General features: G+C 46.2%; 1 protein-coding gene across 2 annotated transcripts in view; it reads left to right on the plus strand.

The window, feature by feature from the left end:
• Window positions 1-18,298, plus strand: part of GOLGA1 (golgin A1) — a 491,231-nt gene that overhangs the window by 13,803 nt on the left and 459,130 nt on the right. The window lies entirely within an intron of this gene.

Here is an 18,298-nt window from a genome sequence, read left to right on the forward strand (position 1 = left end):
TGAAAATGTATGAGGGAAGAACTGAGTCTGCTGTGGCATAGTTCTGGTAATTAGGGTTTACCGAGTTCCAAATCAGGCCACATGCACACTTTACTACTGCTTTGTTTTTTATTTTCAACTAAATGTTTATTCTTGTAGAAGCTACTTTATCTGGTCACATAAACCCCCATACTTCACAATTAAATTAGTGTATCCGTTGTAAAGAACCCTCACATTCTGTATACAAGTCTATCCAGGTTTTTTTAACAGCAAAATCGCAAACCTCTACCGCAACTGTCCAAACGGACCAAACAGAAGATTACTCCTTGCTAACCTACCCACCACCAAACAAGACCGTCACCTGACCAAATGGACAAACCCTTATCAGAAATGACACTGCGTCATTCATGCGGTTCATCCACATTATCACTCAGCACCACCACATTATCACTCAGCACCACCACATTATCACTCAGCACCACCACATTATCACTCAGCACCACCACATTATCACTCAGCACCACCACATTATCACTCAGCACCACCACATTATCACTCAGCACCACCACATTATCACTCAGCACCACCACATTATCACTCAGCACCAAAACATTATCACTCAGCACCACCACATTATCACTCGGCACCACCACATTATCACTCGGCACCACCACATTATCACTCGGCACCTCCACAGCATCACTCGGCACCTCCACAGCATCACTCGGCACCTCCACAGCATCACTCGGCACCTCCACAGCATCACTCGGCACCTCCACAGCATCACTCGGCACCTCCACAGCATCACTCGGCACCTCCACAGCATCACTCGGCACCTCCACAGCATCACTCGGCACCTCCACAGCATCCCTCGGCACCTCCACAGCATCCCTCGGCACCTCCACAGCATCCCTCGGCACCTCCACAGCATCCCTCGGCACCTCCACCACAGCACCACTCGGCACCACCACCACAGCACCACTCGGCACCACCACCACAGCACCACTCGGCACCACCACCACAGCACCACTCGGCACCACCACCACAGCACCACTCGGCACAACCACCACAGCACCACTCGGCACCACCACCACAGCACCACTCGGCACCACCACCACAGCACCACTCGGCACCACCACCACAGCACCACTCGGCACCACCACCACAGCACCACTCGGCACCATCACCACAGCACCACTCGGCACCACCACCACAGCACCACTCGGCACCACCACCACAGCACCACTCGGCACCACCACCACAGCACCACTCGGCACCACCACCACAGCACCACTCGGCACCACCACCACAGCACCACTCGGCACCACCACCACAGCACCACTCGGCGGCACCACCACCACAGCACCACTCGGCACCACCACCACAGCACCACTCGGCACCACCACCACCACAGCACCACTCGGCACCACCACACCACCACAGCACCACTCGGCACCACCACACCACCACAGCACCACTCGGCACCACCACACCACCACAGCACCACTCGGCACCACCACACCACCACAGCATCACTCGGCACCACCACACCACCACAGCACCACTCGGCACCACCACACCACCACAGCACCACTCGGCACCACCACACCACCACAGCACCACTCGGCACCACCACACCACCACAGCACCACTCGGCACCACCACACCACCACAGCACCACTCGGCACCACCACCACAGCACCACTCGGCACCACCACCACAGCACCACTCGGCACCACCACCACAGCACCACTCGGCACCACCACCACAGCACCACTCGGCACCACCACCACAGCACCACTCGGCACCACCACCACAGCACCACTCCGCGCCATCACAGCATCAATCTGTGCAACCATTCAACAACTGGTTCAAATAGGTTCTCTCAATGTTTCAATCTTTATTACAAATGTCACAAAAAGATGTTAATATTTCACTTCTGTTCTTGGATTTTCATCACAATAAAATGCACTGAACATAATCTTCCCTAAAGTTATTTACAAAAGTTTAAGCTATTGCCATTATAAATTACAATCACTTTTATTTAAGTATTAATTATTTAAAAAAAATTACAAGCCATTGTTATATGTAGTATCAATACATCTAAGTCACGTAAATACAAAACATGTTGCATTACAAATGCTATAGGTGTCACATTTGCGATCGCTATAACTATTAGCATTGTAAATGACAAAGCTATTAATTTAGCTATTTTCAAAACCAACACAAATAAACAAATTGTAATTTACAAGACCAATAGCTCAAACTTTCATAATGCGAGACCTATTGCATTGCAAATGCTTGTTTTATCTGTCACAGAAGTCCCTTTAATTGACTCTGCAAATTCTTTTTATTTAGTTGTATACTTCATCAATCAACTTTGTATCGTTTTGGGTTTCCCTTCACCTAGTACAGTTAGAAAACATTTTTATCTTACAAAACATCCCACATAGAATGTATTTACATAGCCACAAATTATTTCATAGTGAATAAACAATAAACATCAATCGTACATACTAGACATTTATCGAAAAATTACATTAGTACAAAAACCACATTCAATTGTAAGTACAGTTCTTCCCACTAAAATGGCTTCTAATCTTTAAGGAATGTCCTGCTTTTAACCGTGCCAGAACTAGATCCCATTATGTTCTGTGCATCAACCCCCTAAATAGTACCATTAGTAAAAGTAACTGGTACTATTTAGGGTCCCAGGGTACAAGAATCTTGCACTCTGGGCTCCTAAATAGTACCATTAGTAAAAGTAATTGGTACTATTTAGGGTCCCAGAGTACAAGAAGCTTCATAAGGAACGCTGTTTGAACTCCGCAAGTAGAGCCCAATTATTTGGACTCGCAGAGACAAAAATGCAAAACAGCCTCGGGCCCCCATCAGGACCTCAACCATAGATTGATGCACAGAACATAATGGGATCTAGTTCTGGCACGGTTAAAAGCAGGACATTCCTTAAAGATTAGAAGCCATTTTAGTGGGAAGAACTGTGCTTACAATTGAATGTGGTTTTTGTACTAATGTAATTTTTCGATAAATGTCTAGTATGTTCGATTGATGTTTGTTTATTCACTATGAAATATATTCACTATGAAATAATTTGTGGCTATGTAAATACATTCTATGTGTGATGTTTTGTAAGATAAAAATGTTTTCTAATTGTAGTAGGTGAAGGGAAACACAAAACGATACAAAGTTGATTAATGAAGTATACAACTAAATAAAAAGAATTTGCAGTCTATTAAAGGGACTTCTGTGACAGATAAAAACATTGTATGATTTATGGTGTCAGAGGCAAATTTGTTGTTACTGGATACTTGATTCTGGCCTCTGTCTTCCTCAATTGAATCTTTGCCCTTAGTGTGATACCCGTGTTACCACGATACTGCACTCAGATGTTCAACTCAGTGAGTACATGCTGTTCTGGCTGAGCAGGCACTGCTCATTGCACAAGTACTGCCACCCCCACCTCAGTAGGCACTGTGCTCACTGAGCAGTTGTTGCTCTGAGCAAACCTTGCACTCAAATACGCGGGCACTGCATTTGTTAAACACACTCTGCACTGAACTCATCGAGCAAGTCTTTCACCCGCCATGGTTTTATTCACTGAGAATGTACAAACGCACGTGCATCAAACACAGAGCCACCTCTAATAAACTCCGTAACAAACAACGAAAAGCATACATTTGCAAATGTAAAGAATGCAGCGAGCTTTTTTTTTTCTTCAAGATGCGTGTTCTAATTTTCAGTGGCTATGTCAGAGACCGCATTACACACAACAAGGGCTGCGGATACCGCGGAAAGAGGAGGGAGGGAGGGGTGGGGGGCAGACTCTGAGCTCCGAGAGTAACAAACAACGAAAAGCATACATGGCTATGTCAGAGACCGCATTACACACCACAAGGGCTGCGGGTACCGCGGAAAGAGGAGGGAGGGGTGGGGTGGCAGACTCTGAGCTCCGAAATAAACACGGCCATGAGAGTGCACTGGGATCCAGCACTGGGCAAAACTGTGGCGAAATAAGGGAGAACACTGCCTTAAACATGATGGAGCCGGCCAGCACCTCTGGGACCCGGGTGCCTACCTGAGAGCGCGAGGCAGAGGTTTACATGGTAATGCGTCCATGAGTGGCCATGTGCGCCGTTTAGTCCCGAAGTTCACCACCGGCAGCTTCTGGACTTTCTCCGGCGGCGGTCGTCCAGAAATGACGTCACAAAAGTGCGCCATTTTTGCGATTCGGGGGCGTGTTTTTAGCAGTTGAGTAACGAATGAAGTCACGGCTTAAAAACTGTAAAAAAACACGCCCGAGTCGCAAAAAGACGGGCTTGAACAGAGTGATGCCCCTCTCCTCCAATGGCTGGCCTCCGTTTAGGAAGCCAGCCAATGGAGAAGAGGGGCGGGTTCAAGCCCCACTGTAGACAAAACATAAAATCTCGGACTCTGCCCACTGCTTACGCAGTGTGACGCAGGCCGAGACCTAAAAAGGAAGTCGACAGGCTGAGGTTTTAGGTGAAAAGTTTGTTTTTCATGCTGGTTTTTTTGGGCCTATTGTGTAAGAGGTTTTGAAATAAAATGCAAAACTGCAAAAAGAAACATTTGCATGCAAATTTTCTGTCTGTGAGAGAGTGCTATGTTTTGTACTTTTGATTGGCACTAGAATATGGTGAACTGTCTGTCCACTGCTATGCCACCGCTTCAGCCTGGACAAAAGATTAGCTCAGGGGTTGAAAGTGTAAAGTAATGGCTGACTGCATATATAGAGAAATATCAAGAATGTTTGACTGTGCTCAAAGGAAGCAGTAACCTCATGATCATCTCAACATGACATTACATGCAGGCTAAATAATGCAACATCGAAAAGAAGATTCTGCAGATGCTGGAGTGGATGGCTTATGTTCACCCTTAAAGTCTGGCACTGTATACAAGGATGGAGGTGTGAGGACTACGTCCCCAGTCAGTAAAAGTGTATTGCTTGCATTCCTATGGCTTGAGGGTGGAGACCAGGCTCTGAGGTGAGAGAGAATGTAGTCACTGCCCCTTTAGAAATTCAATGAGGGCCTTTTTGGGAAGGGGCTGCTTATTTTTTTTCTTCCTGACCACTACAGGTTCATTATATGGTAAGTGAATTGCAGCTTCTATTATTTAGGTGAGGAAGTTCTAGGCAGGCCTTTTCTTTTGTGTTTGTGATTACTGCTAGAAGAATTTAATGACAGGTTCAAGATCTAACTCTTCATTGCATCTGACATGCATGAACGTGAATAGTAATTTAGTGTGTTCATTTAGAAGTACACCGTTGATTTTCTTTTACAATCAGAAAGTGTTCGAACATATTAAAGGCATTCATAATTACTTTTGGCAATGCTTGATCACATTGAAACACATACAATTATTATTAAAAGGCAGACTTCTTAAAGTATAATAAAAAAAGACAGTTTTATAGTAACAATTGTCTAAAATAGAAAAAAAACAGTGCTTTGAAAGAGTCATGGCACATTTTTATTTTGCGTGAGTGCACACACCAACCACACTTGCTGTCTCATATTATAGCTGAGTTCATGTAGAGCCACGGGTGGCTACAGCAGGACACTGCTTTGCCACGCTTCACTCAGTCTGTTGCTGCAGTTTAGTGGGCTTGGACCCCTATGTCACTTGATCCCTGTAACAGACATCACTTTGTCACTGGCCTCAGCCTTTTCCAGCCCCACAGCTGTTTGGGTGGAGATGGTGGAATTGTTTCTCCAGGTGAGCTATTCCATGTGGAGCACCAGGAGGTGGTACCAACAATGCTGGGTGGGATGGACGGGTGTCTCTCGAGGGCTGCACACCAAGAAAACAGTACCTGTCAGAAGTACTTTGATAATCGATGATATTTGTGCTTGGAAACCACCCAGAAACTCCTGTCATGCAATGTACCTTGACCATGCCAAGAGCCAGACTGTTTTCCACTTGATTCACATACTATCGTAGTCCTATGCCTCATATTGATGATTTATCATTCCAGTGCAGCTGTTGAAACCTTTCAGGTGATAATTGCTGTATTCGGGTGATAAGCAGGTGCTAATGAGGTGAAACCTAGCTGAGACTGTATTAGTATTGTTAAAATGACAAAATAGCGTAATGACTCTTCCACAGAATTTGCCACACTACACTGCATAATCTGCCATTTCTTGCTGCATAGTTTGGTTTTCAACTGCAGCATAATTCCAGTGTTCCTGCATAGAGATTATTCAGCTCACAACGTATCTCTTTGCAGACGCCCCTCCAGCAATCTGACCTCTTAATTTATTGTTTTTATTTTACTGTGTTATCTGACTATTCTTTATGCAGTTCATAATAGCTGACCACCAGACAGAAGGTCCGGCAATCCCACGTTTTCAGAGTAGCCGTGGTGACTACTTAATTTTTTAGGTTTTGACTAGCAAATGCATGCGTACGAAATACGCATGCACTAGGAAAAATCTTATGATCTGTGTGTGGAGTCAGGTAACAGCCCCCTCCTCCCATTGGCTAGCTCCATAAATAGAGGCTAGCCATTGGGAGAGGGCTCTGTCCGTCAATCTCGGACCAGATTCGGGGGCGTTCCCGAGAATTTTTGGCTTTTGGCGACGTCACGCTACGTCAGCCAAAAGCCCTCGGGAACGCCCTCGAATCTGGTCCGGCATTGAGCCGGCACCCGCCTTCCTGCTCGCGTGGGCGTGGTCGCCTTTCCCGCCCCCTCTCCCGCTCCTCTTCCATGCCGACCACGGCCGCCGGAAGAAGTCCAGGTGAGTGTTTTTTTTTTTTTTTGCCTTATGTCCGTGTGTCTGTTCGCGGCCCCCCCTCCCTCCCCCTCCGCTGTCAGTGTGTGGCCGTTCCCGCCCCCCTCCCGCTCTCCGTGCCTTTCCGCCCCCCCCTCCGTTGCATTGTAAATGCTTGTTTATCCTCTTGGGGCTTGACGGGCAGAGTTCATTAATGTCTGTGTCCAAATCCGCTTCTTCTAGTTCTCATGGCACTTCCCATTCCTCTGCAGGGGCATTATCTGTGATTTGTTTAAGGATCGGCTGGTGCAAGCACTAGGAGTTATGTTTCATGTTAGGACGGCCTTTTCTTCGATTGTTGGTCATCGTAGAGCTTACCCTTGTCTGGCAATCAGATCTCAAAAATCCCCATCCCAGCTGCCTCACCAAATATTTAGAGACTTGCAGTCCTCTCTCCTGTAGAAAATCCTCCCTCCCTCACATCAATCCCAGAATAGAATCGAAGTGACGTGCTCTTGTCCAAGCTAACTTAATTTTTTTTATCCAGCCTTCGTGACACTGTAATTAGCTGGGAGCCGGCTTTGTCCGCAATTAGTACCTGCCAGGGATAGAATATTGCTGGCCAGCTGCACGCGGATCTCAGCAGCACACGACTAGTTAACCCTGTGATGAGTCTCACTGACATAGCTTCTGAATAATCTTCATCTGACTCGGACATGCAGCCGTCAGTTTCGAATCTCGGGTGTCCTTGCTGCTTTTATACTAGTTACTCGAGTGTCATGTTGGGAGTGGCCGCCTGCCAAGCCTTTGCACTGTATGAATAGCAGTGTGGTTTGTTGAGGCGGGTATTTACATATTCAGTCTGGGTGTGACGTGGCAGTCTCAGCTTTTTTAGTTGCAGTTCCGTGGCCTGACGTAACCAGCCCGCAGTGGGACATCTGGTTTTCATCCGCAACAGGAAAGCCAGATAATTCCATTGAAATGGACTGAAATTCTTTGTGAGTTTTGAAAAAATACAAATTGATTTTCAGCAGCTACCACTTAAACTGTGATGAAAAGCTGATCCGAGGGGGAAGCGAGCAAGGGATAAGTAAATCAGCACACATTTCCCGTAGAAGAGAGTGGGAGTGGGAGCTAAAGGGTAGTTCCGTCTCGCAGATTATTGAGGAAGAATGAACTCAAAGCTGCTTTTGGATGAGGGGCTGAAAGAAGTCGCTGTTCGTCCTGATTGGTGTGGGAGCTCAGTGCTCCTCCCGTGAGGATTGAACCGCACTGTGGCCTTTCTATTGAGATGCTTCTCCAGTGGACGTGCTCATACTGCGAGCTGCCTCCTTCTGCTCCCTTCGATGGTGCTGGGAAGAGTGAAGGCACCTCATTGTGTCCTGCTGGGAACAGGGTGAATGCCACGCATTGTCATTTCTGGGGAAGGGTGAAGGTGCTTCAGGACACACTTCTGGGAGGGGTGGACACTGTTCATTGTAGCTAGGAAGGCTGAAGGGCACGCTCAAGTGCTTCATCGTACCCTGCTCGGAAAGGCTTTTCTCTGTATTTGTGGGACGTAGTGGTGTTGCATTTGCTTTAGAAGTTAAGTATCAGTACCGGAAACTTGCTCTACTTCTGATAGGATTGTGCTCATTCTGTGTGTGTAACCTGCACAGATGGTATAGAAAACAGAAACCAGAAGGCCACTTAAAGTCATGGCACGAAGCACGCAGATGTCTAGAAGTGCTGGGACCTCTGTAAATGAGTTACAAACTCGAGAATCTGAAATTGTGTCCTTCCTGGCAATTTCTTTAGCACCAGAGGCTGACCTTGGTTATTCTGGGTGTGTGTGGCTCTGGGTGTGTGTGTGGCTCTGGGTGTGTGTGTGGCTCTGGGTGTGTGTGTGGCTCTGGGTGTGTGTGTGGCTCTGGGTGTGTGTGTGGCTCTGGGTGTGTGTGTGGCTCTGGATGTGTGTGTGGCTCTGGGTGTGTGTGTGGCTCTGGGTGTGTGTGTGGCTCTGGGTGTGTGTGTGGCTCTGGGTGTGTGTGTGGCTCTGGGTGTGTGTGTGGCTCTGGGTGTGTGTGTGGCTCTGGGTGTGTGTGTGGCTCTGGGTGTGTGTGTGGCTCTGGGTGTGTGGCTCTGGGTGTGTGTGTGGCTCTGGGTGTGTGTGTGGCTCTGGGTGTGTGTGTGGCTCTGGGTGTGTGTGTGGCTCTGGGTGGGTGTGTGTGGGGGGCTCTGGGTGGGTGTGTGTGGGGGGCTCTGTGTGGCTGTGTGTGTGGGGGGCTCTGTGTGGGTGTGTGTGTTTGGGGCGGTGTGTGGGTGTGGGGGGGCTCTGTGTGTGTGGGGGCTCTCTGTGGGTGTTGGTGTGTGTCATTTGCGAGAGAATAAGCTATTGGCATTGTAAATGACAATGCCATTTATTTATGTTTAAAAAAAAACATAAATAAAAATGTCAAGAGCAATGCCAATAGCTCTAACTTTAACAAAGGCAAAACCATTGCATTGTAAATGCTTGTTTCAGGATAGCTTGCTAGGTGTCTTCTTTTAAGCGAAGGGTATAATCACAGAGCTCAGTTCACTGTTTCGAAGTAGTAATGCAATATATTCCAGATCCTCTTTTGTGGCTGATAAGCAATTTTGTTCTTAACTGTGCTTTGGAGATGAGGTGTGATCTGACAGAATGCCTGGATAGCAGCCTTCTTGAGGCGACTGGAACACATTGCTTGGAGCTTTTTAGGCTTTTCCCAGCTCTCAGTTGTGCTAATTACTGCACTTTGAAAGCGTTCCTTATACTTGATGGGTTTCTGCAGCTTGGTTATCTGACGCCTAGTTGTTCTTTTCAGGAGTGATTACAGTCTTTTGGAATGAGAGTCCCTGAAACCAGCTGTTTAGCTGATAGCTGGCTTATTAGGAAGGCAGCATATGTGAAATCGTAAACCTTCAGTAGTAATTGGGTTGATTATTAGAGGGGTGGTGCTGATTTTGTGTGTGTTGGACACCGTTATAAAGTATTGGTTATGCACCATGTGGCAGGTAGCAGTCTAGGTCTAGTGATTCGAAATATCACCCCCTTTGTGGAACCATCCACCGAGCTCCCCACATACTCCGTCAGTCTTAATAAGTCTTGGTGCTTTGGGGACTCTGCTCCATGAAAAGATGGCTGTAAATAGCATGGTTGTAAAATAAATACCTAGACGGCCTTGCACGCAGATAGAAGCAGGGTATCTGCTAGGGGTGAGAGTTGGGAAGATGGTGCCAGTTATGTGAAGTCTGAACAGAGGAGACAACCTGGATTTCTGATCCCAGTCATGCACAAGGTGTGGAAGAGCAGAGTCGTGACTGATTGCACTAACTTCATCCGGTTAAAGACAAAGCTATTCATACCAATTTTAAAGACATCATTTCATGGAGTGAGCATCCAACATTGTCCCATAATGGACAAACAAGTATGGGGAGCGAGTTCTACTTTCAATGGACTTGTTCCATTCCAACCAAGGCTTGGTATTTTATCTTGCTCGTGTGAACTTGGCTTGCTGCTCACACATGCGCAGATGCAAGCAGGTCTGGATGCTGGCTTTGTCACCTGAAGGACAAAGTTGAAGGGGTAGCCGATACGATGACCTGATCCTGTCCATTTGCTTTGCTACTGAATCTACACGAGAAGGAACACATTATGTGATTTTCCTTAGAAGCTTGTTTAAATGAATTGATACCTCTTTAAGTAAGCTGACAATATGTAAAATTACCAGTGCATTGATCGCAATCTAGATGAACATTTTTGTGGGTCTTGAGCCCCCGAAAGCAGCAGTGTTGTGATGAGTCAGGAGCTGCTGGAGGAGTGCTGTAACCACTCTGCTGTTGCCAATAGTGTCATTCAGGAGCCTGCAGCACTTCCTATTTACCAGCCAAGCTGTAGTTCTCTAAACACTATATTTACTGGTATTGTGATACCCATAGTTGGCCGGTGCTTGAAAAATGCAGTAAAGGACAAATTGTGCATACATATGGAAAACTGAAAGGAATGAACATGTATTGCTGAGTGCATAAATGAATAAGAACGGCAGTATAATTAAATACATTGCAGTTTAATACCATTCTGGTATAGAAAGTCAGCCCCAACACCAAAGACGTATCAAAAAGGCAGGCATACTTCAGTATCAAAAAGGCAGGCATACTTCAAACAATCAGGTCAGAAATTAAATCCTGATTAGTGTCAAGTTCCTTCCCTCTGCCAGCAGGCACTGGGAGACATTGACATGTGCACTGCAGCTAAAACATTGACACTTCTGCACGTTTGGTCGACTGTTGCAAGACAGACTTCCCACGGGCACCCCTCCATTGGGATAAACCATAATCAGTATTGCAGCATTCTGGAAATAATTGAGTGCATAAAGTTAGCATAACTTTACTGTACAAAAATCCACGGTGTAAAAAAGGTTGTACTTCTGATACAGAAGTTTTTTTGTTTTGTTCTTGCTCTATTTAAAAGTGTGTGTGTCTATACATTCTTTCTCTTTCATGTGAAAATGTGGGTGTAAAATTTCCTACCCGATACAGTAAGCGTCACACTTTCCACGTTAATGAGGAAAGACCTGGTATTGCTTGTACGTGGCATAGATCAGGTGGCCTCTTTTGGCAGTAGGTTTGGCTCTTTCTCATTTGTTTGTCTAAGGCAGTGCTAAACAGAGCAGTCAGGCATGCTTCAGGGACTTACTGCGTGGTTATTTTGTTAGTATTTTTAATTCATTTGTTTTTTTAGTGTTGGGGTTGGCGGTTCACATTGTTTTCCAGGCTCACCATTTTGAGAGAGAAACTCGAGGTGATCTAAAATTAGCTAGGATTGATTAAAGGATCGCAATAAGTTTGTTTTTGTTACGAGTGTCAAATCCACCGTAAAGTGATATGAGATTTACATCACATAATTATTTCTCTTTACCGAGGAACAAGTAAAGCTAAGAGTTGGACATTCTTTCTTGTCTTTTTTTTTTACACAAAGGTTCTCACTTTGCCTTGATTTTGGAGTTAATCTGTCCATAAAATGCATCCTGTTCACTTTACACCTCGAAGGATAAGTGGGGTAGTTTGTTCATATTTAGTTTTTGCTGCTACAACAAAATGGTGGTCGTTTTATTTTTCATAGATGTGCCTGAAGACCAGGGTAAAATCGTGTTTGTAAATTGTTGAAAAATGAAACTGCTGTCCGGTGTCTTTCGAAGATTGCTGGATTCTGGAAGCTCAGATAATGCTGAGAAACTGATGACTGAGGGAGCTGGGTACTGATTTTAATATTTAGCAGTTTTACGTAATTTTACTGCAGATGGCAGTGCAATACAAACACTGCTCTGAAAAACATGGGCTTTGTCCTTTTGACAATGGTGGGTTGTAATCGTTGGGATGGGAGGAGCTCACTTAGATCGAGCCTGGACTACATGTAACACGGGTACATGTTCCTGTTGTAACATTGTGTGACAATGTTTGCCAACTCTGTTTCTGTTTTGAATGTGAATTTTTTTTTTTGCATCCACTGTGTACTGGGGAAAGTGATTTTCCCCATGTTCAGTCAATAAGTAGTTTTAGTGTCCTTTTTTAGGTCTCGCACCTGGCGACGCAGCGCGAAGCGCTGTCGCCAGCGAGACCTGTTGTCAGCGACTTGCCTCTTAAGTGGTACAGACCGGGGCACGCGCAGGCGATTGGGGTCTGTGGACGCGCACGTACAGGCACGCACACATCTCCTGTCCCGCTTACCAGGCAAAAGCATGCAGTTTCACTTTCGACCTATCGTTTGAGTAGATATTGCATTTAGAGCAGGCTTTTATTGCACATGTAAGTCTTTTTGATTTTTTTTTTTTTAAATGTGGACGAGTGCTTTAAATGTACAGCATTCCCCACATACCAGCTCTTGTGGGGACTTTGCGCTGGTCTTGTGTCTTCATCGGCATACTGCAGCACCACGCGGGGCTCCGTCTTGATCACAGGAGCCCCGCCTGAAATCCTGCTTTGGCCGCGCGACATTCACGAAGGCGGAGTGCTGCTTTATTTTTTCCTTGGGCGCTTTGGCGCCCCCCTCCCTAGTCTACCCCGCCCTCTCTCTGAGTCGCGCAGCATTCCCTAAAGTACGGCGGCATTTAAAGTCTGCAGGCGCAGCCACTGAGCACGAGTCGCAGAACACGCGAAAGTTCCAGGGACAGCGCATGGGCGAGAAGCCCTCGCGCCCCCTAGCCACAGGTCTCCTCCCCGGCCCGGATGTGGAACACGGATGCCGCAATGCTTGTTTACTATCTATTTTCACCAGGAGGCAAAAAGGGCAGTATTACTGAAATTGCATTCTTTCTTACTTTTACAATATAAAATTAGCCTCTCTGTCACTGAAGTACATCGTGACACATTACATTTAAATTAGTGTGAAAGGAAGGCTTCCCTCCCTGTCCAAACATTGCATTTACGGGATGTATTTTTGTGAAGATTGCAGATTTAATGGAGGAACCTACACAATTACTGGAATTTAGTGAAAAGTGTGAGTGTAGTGGGAACCCATTAGGTTTATATCCGCTCAATATTCATTTTACCGCCGATATGAATGGCTTTGGGAATTATTTTTCATTGTCCATGTTAGTGTCCAGTTTGGGGAGCCTCTATTAGGACACACAGGCCGCTGCAGCCCGGAGCACTGTGATGGTTTCTCCATGGCAACAAGCGGTGCCACACACTGGCTGAAACCGAGGGCACGAACACAATGTGCAGGGACCGGCCCCCTCCAGTAGGCCGAGGTAAGGTGAACGCAGGAAGCATCATGCCGGGGTGAGGGAAGGGGGGGCAGGGACGGATAGGGTGGGCAGCCAGTGATGGACGGCTGCCCACAGGGCCCTCGGCCACAGGGATGCGGACATGATGGAAATCAGAGCCTATGCTTTGCTATGAGCGAACAAGGCGTGAGCCTTGCACGGGCCCCTTTGACCAAGGCCTCGCGGTCTCCTGGGAAACCCAATCTACACACAGCCAGCTCCGGCAAAGCACACCCACCCCGACGTGCGGCCGCACCTGCCATAGCAAATTTGTATTGTACCATCTATCTAGCGCTTACTACCCCTGTGTGGGGTGCCGGAGAGACTCGCGCACACAGCTCAACCTCCTCCCCAGGCCCTCCCCGCCCCTCTTTGTTATTCCAGCTCTTTGGACCTTGAGAACACACTACTCATGCAGTACAGGATGGGTTGTGGCCTTTCACCACCAGGACACTCTGAGCATTCGAAATCTGGACACAACTAACCACTCAAAATAATCACAAACAAGATGCATAAAAGACCAGCCACTCACAGCACTTACCACCTCAGGACATTTTATATCTTCACCCTTCACAGCGTCAGACTCCTGACAACCAACAACCCACTGCATCACAGCCTACAAAAACCGAGAACCCCCGAACACTCATGTCAACTCGGTACTCGCAAAAGCGAACACTACCGTCAGACTTCTGGCAGTCAAATATTTCCACCTTGAGCTCCAGTGCTCTCGTGGCAGTGCCTTTCACAAGCTGCATATTCAAACCTGGAAGTGTCCACAGCGCCCAAAAGCATGCCAGTTTGGAGTGAGTGCCATATACAAGAAAATATACTCCGAAACAAACATACACACTCGGATGGCTATACATACAGACTTGAAACGCTTTTCTTCATAAGGATGCAATAAGACTCACAAAGGGTGTGAAAAAAGAGCATGCACAATTGTCTGAACACTGTTTGTAAACATTCATCCTTATACGTACAAACATGCTCTCCATAGTATAGGAACTACCCAGTATCACACAACCACACAACCACACGCGCACACATTTACACTTCAGTATTGTATAGACATCCCCACAATCTTTACTAGTGTGCATTTTTACTTTAGTCCATAACGGATCCCAGGTAAATGCTGTGGCTGTGTTTAAAAACCAGGTACATAATTGTTCATAGCCACGGGTTGCGTGCTGCGGTATACTAATACTTAATACTGAATCTCCAGTACATGCGGAGGCTGTACACAATAGCTCGGTGCATATGCATGCTTTCCATTCCATCGCCAAGCCCAGCACGCTGCTTACTACTGTACAGTTAAGCGCAGTGCTTCACGTCAAGAACATTACACAGCGGAAGGTTACTTCTCTCCCAGTGAAGTGCGCAAGTTCCGCTGGTATACCCGCACTTTACAATAGCTAGTTTTAGCTGTGGTGAGGCTAAACCCCCTCAGTGTGGCACACAGAAAAGTAGTGGAAGAGCACAGAGTCCCTGGGCTACACGTTCTATACGCACAATAGCTGCACGAGCAGTCGACTTTTGTCTTAGTGTCGTGCTGGACGAATTATTTTTTTAAACCGCGCAGCATTTGCCGACCACGGAAAATCAACAGAGTACCCCAAAAGGAAAAGGGATGACAAAGCGTGTCATGTCACAACCGAGGGCGGTACATTCCCCCCCTCAAACCAGACCACACAACATTTGTGGAGAAATTGACTGAATGAACATACGTCCAGCTATTCACGCATCTATCTAATCATGTATCCATCCAACCATGAATCTTTCCATCTTTCTGCCTGTCTGTCTGTTCCACGTTTCATCCATCACTGTATGAATCATCCCACCTTTCTGTCCTTCCAGTCCATCCTTCTGTCCATCCCTCCATCTATTCATCTATTCATCATTCATTTATCAACCATTCATCCATCCTTCCATACATACATCCATCTTTCCATCTACCCATCCATCATTCATCCATCGGAAATCATGCTATCTAGGCATTTCTCTATTTCTCAAATGAAATGCATTAAAAAATGTTTTAAAAAAATTGAAAGAAAAGTGAAAAAAATGACAATGAGCTTTTCAAAAATATTCAACAAATGAATGTAAAGTATCGGGTATAAGAGCAATTAATAGTTTTAAGGAAGAAGTGTCCTGCCTACAATCTTGCTATTGTGCCAGATTCCGACAATGCCTTTTATTTATGCGTTTGAAAACCTGCAAGCGGTGCATAAACTCGTACTTTGTACGTATAGTCCTTGCTTATAAGAATCTAGGCTGGCAGTCTCTTTTACTGCCAGCCTTGCTTCTTGTAAGCAAGGACTATACGTACAAAGTGCGAGTTTATGCACTGCTTGCAGGTTTTCAAAACAAATGAATAAAAGGCATTGTCATTTACAGTGCCAATAGCTCCAACTCTTGCAAATGCGAGACCTGTTGCAAATGCTTGTTTAATACAGTAACAACTGCAGATCATATTAATTTAAGAGTGAATTTATCTTTCTCCAAAGCCCTGTTTACCTCATATGGCCAGTTTGCCTCCAGGTTTTGCTTGTGTGTACAACATGATGATCCAATGGCTGAGGTGACTGCCATGGAACCATACTATCTGCACTCTGTTGTTGCAATAGGTCTTGTTAGTTTTGCATTTCCATATTTTATCAATGGCACCGTCTCCAGGCACAGTTGGCCAGAGGAGGGATGGTGGAAGATTGTAGCCCTTGAGGAGTTGGCTAAGGAACTGTTGAAACAGGTGTTTCTTGAAGTAAGGATTAGTAGCAAAAGCCCTAAGTTTGAGCTTTAACAGAGCCCCGGTTTTGCGGGCTCCAAAGCAAAGTAGGATTTTCCGAATCAAGTGAATTGAGATCTCTTTGTACTGTGCAAAATGCTGTGAATCCATAGTATACTTTTTAGAATTCCGATGATATCAACCTGAAATCTTATTTGAAATTTTATAGAAATGCTGGACTCTTATGGCTCCACTGTGCTCCATCTGTCATTCATGCCCAGCTCAGTAGCGCTGATTTTAATAATTCAGTTTATGCTGTCAGTAATGTGTCTGACAGCATTTGATTTCTGGTGGTTTTATTGTGCATATGTACAGTAGAGGAGTTTACTGACTCTGGAGTACTTAATCTGTCTTTGAATTTTTAAGAGTCAAAAGCACATCTGATATAATTCTTGTCATTGGTTATCTGGAAACATTTCTGTAAGCTGGCTTTACTTGTTTAATGGTTCCATGTGAAAGGCAAACTTGCACAGATTTTGAAGTATTTCTTCTCCTGTTATACTACTATTCCCTGTTTTCTCTGTTTATGACTAGAGGGATTATCACATGGCTGGAGCTCATTTTTTTTTTTTTTTTTTTGAAGACGTTTATTATTGTGAAAAAAATGCAGTACATATAGCAAAGCCTACAACCCTGCGGGCCGGCTGCAAGAAGTCCGTGCATTGTTGGGACATAGGGTACAGGGGAAGGCATTATGCAGCGTCTCGTACGTTGTCTGGCGTGCCTTGTCACAAGTAGATTATGCATATTCTTCGCATGTTGCACACGATCATTTCTATAATTGACGTCTCATTTTACATTTTTCTATAATTCAACCATTAACTCCTCAGCATAAAACAGGGCTGTTCACTTCGGTGTGTCTGTGGTGCCAGTGCTGCACCACGTATCAACGGCGCGAACGGCACCAATGTCCCATCAACTTGTTAGGCATGCGCTGGTGGCGCGTCAGTGAAATGTGGGATCTATGGCTCGCTTGTATGGTTAGCTGTAAAGCTGGTGGGGAACAGGCCCGGTGAGCGGTAGTGTCCCCCCAACTGTCGGTTCAGTGTACGGCGTGTGTGGCAAGACATATGTGTCGCCCCTGTTGCACTATCGGTGGGTGTCACCCGCTCCCGTGTTCCCTGCCGAGTGTTCAGTCAGCGGCACCTGTCCGCCGCTGTGTGATGGTGGGTATACACGCAGCTAGTAAGAATAGGAGTGCGAAACCTGTAACATGGGGGTGTGTAGGGGGCGTCGGGAATAGGGGGGGGGGGGGGAGTGTACTCGTGGGGGTTGTCAAGGCTATGGTGCTAAGTGCAGTGGTCGGGCCATTGTGTGGTGGAGAGCCCCCGTGTGTGTGGCCAATTGTGGTCGCGGCTTGTGTGCCGGGGGTCGGTGTTGCTCACATGGAGGAGCGTAGCCCTGTCTATGGTGTCGCCGCTCGCGGGGCGCCTACCCTTCTCAGCTGTCTCTGCGTGAGCCCCCTGGCCTCGCCCTCCCCCCGCAGGGACCCCAGGATGTCATCCCAGACGTGTGCGATCGGGAACTGTCTCAAACCTGCTATCTCCTCTCCGCGCAGTGCCGTGCCCTCTGCTCTGGCCCAGTTAATAAAGGATGTGTACCAGCACATGGCTGGAGCTCATGTTCGTGTTTTTTTTTTTTTTTTCTTTACCAGAACCTTTATTTCATGTGTGGCTCTACCAGACTCAATGGGAAATTAATTGGCTCTATGTCAATTAATCTTACTATAAGAGTGGTGAGTGTGTTCATTACGCTGGGGTCTTTTGGGGTCTTTTTAAAGGGTTTCCTGAAGCAGGAACGGGCTGAGTTGGTGTTATGAAAGCTGACTTCATGTGGTGGCAACCAGTAGATTAAAGCATTTGTTCTTGTGCAGGATAATATTTTTGAATTTTAGGTCAGATATGGTTGGTCTTTTAGGATAGTAATTTTTTTTTGTTTTGTTCCCCATCCTAGCTATATATGTAAATGATATGCATGAATGTAAGCTTTATACATGCACCTAAATATGCAAAATAGCTGAAAAG

This window comes from Lissotriton vulgaris, chromosome 5 (genome assembly GCF_964263255.1).
Source record: "Lissotriton vulgaris chromosome 5, aLisVul1.2, whole genome shotgun sequence".
In the NCBI taxonomy this organism is placed as follows: domain Eukaryota; kingdom Metazoa; phylum Chordata; class Amphibia; order Caudata; family Salamandridae; genus Lissotriton; species Lissotriton vulgaris.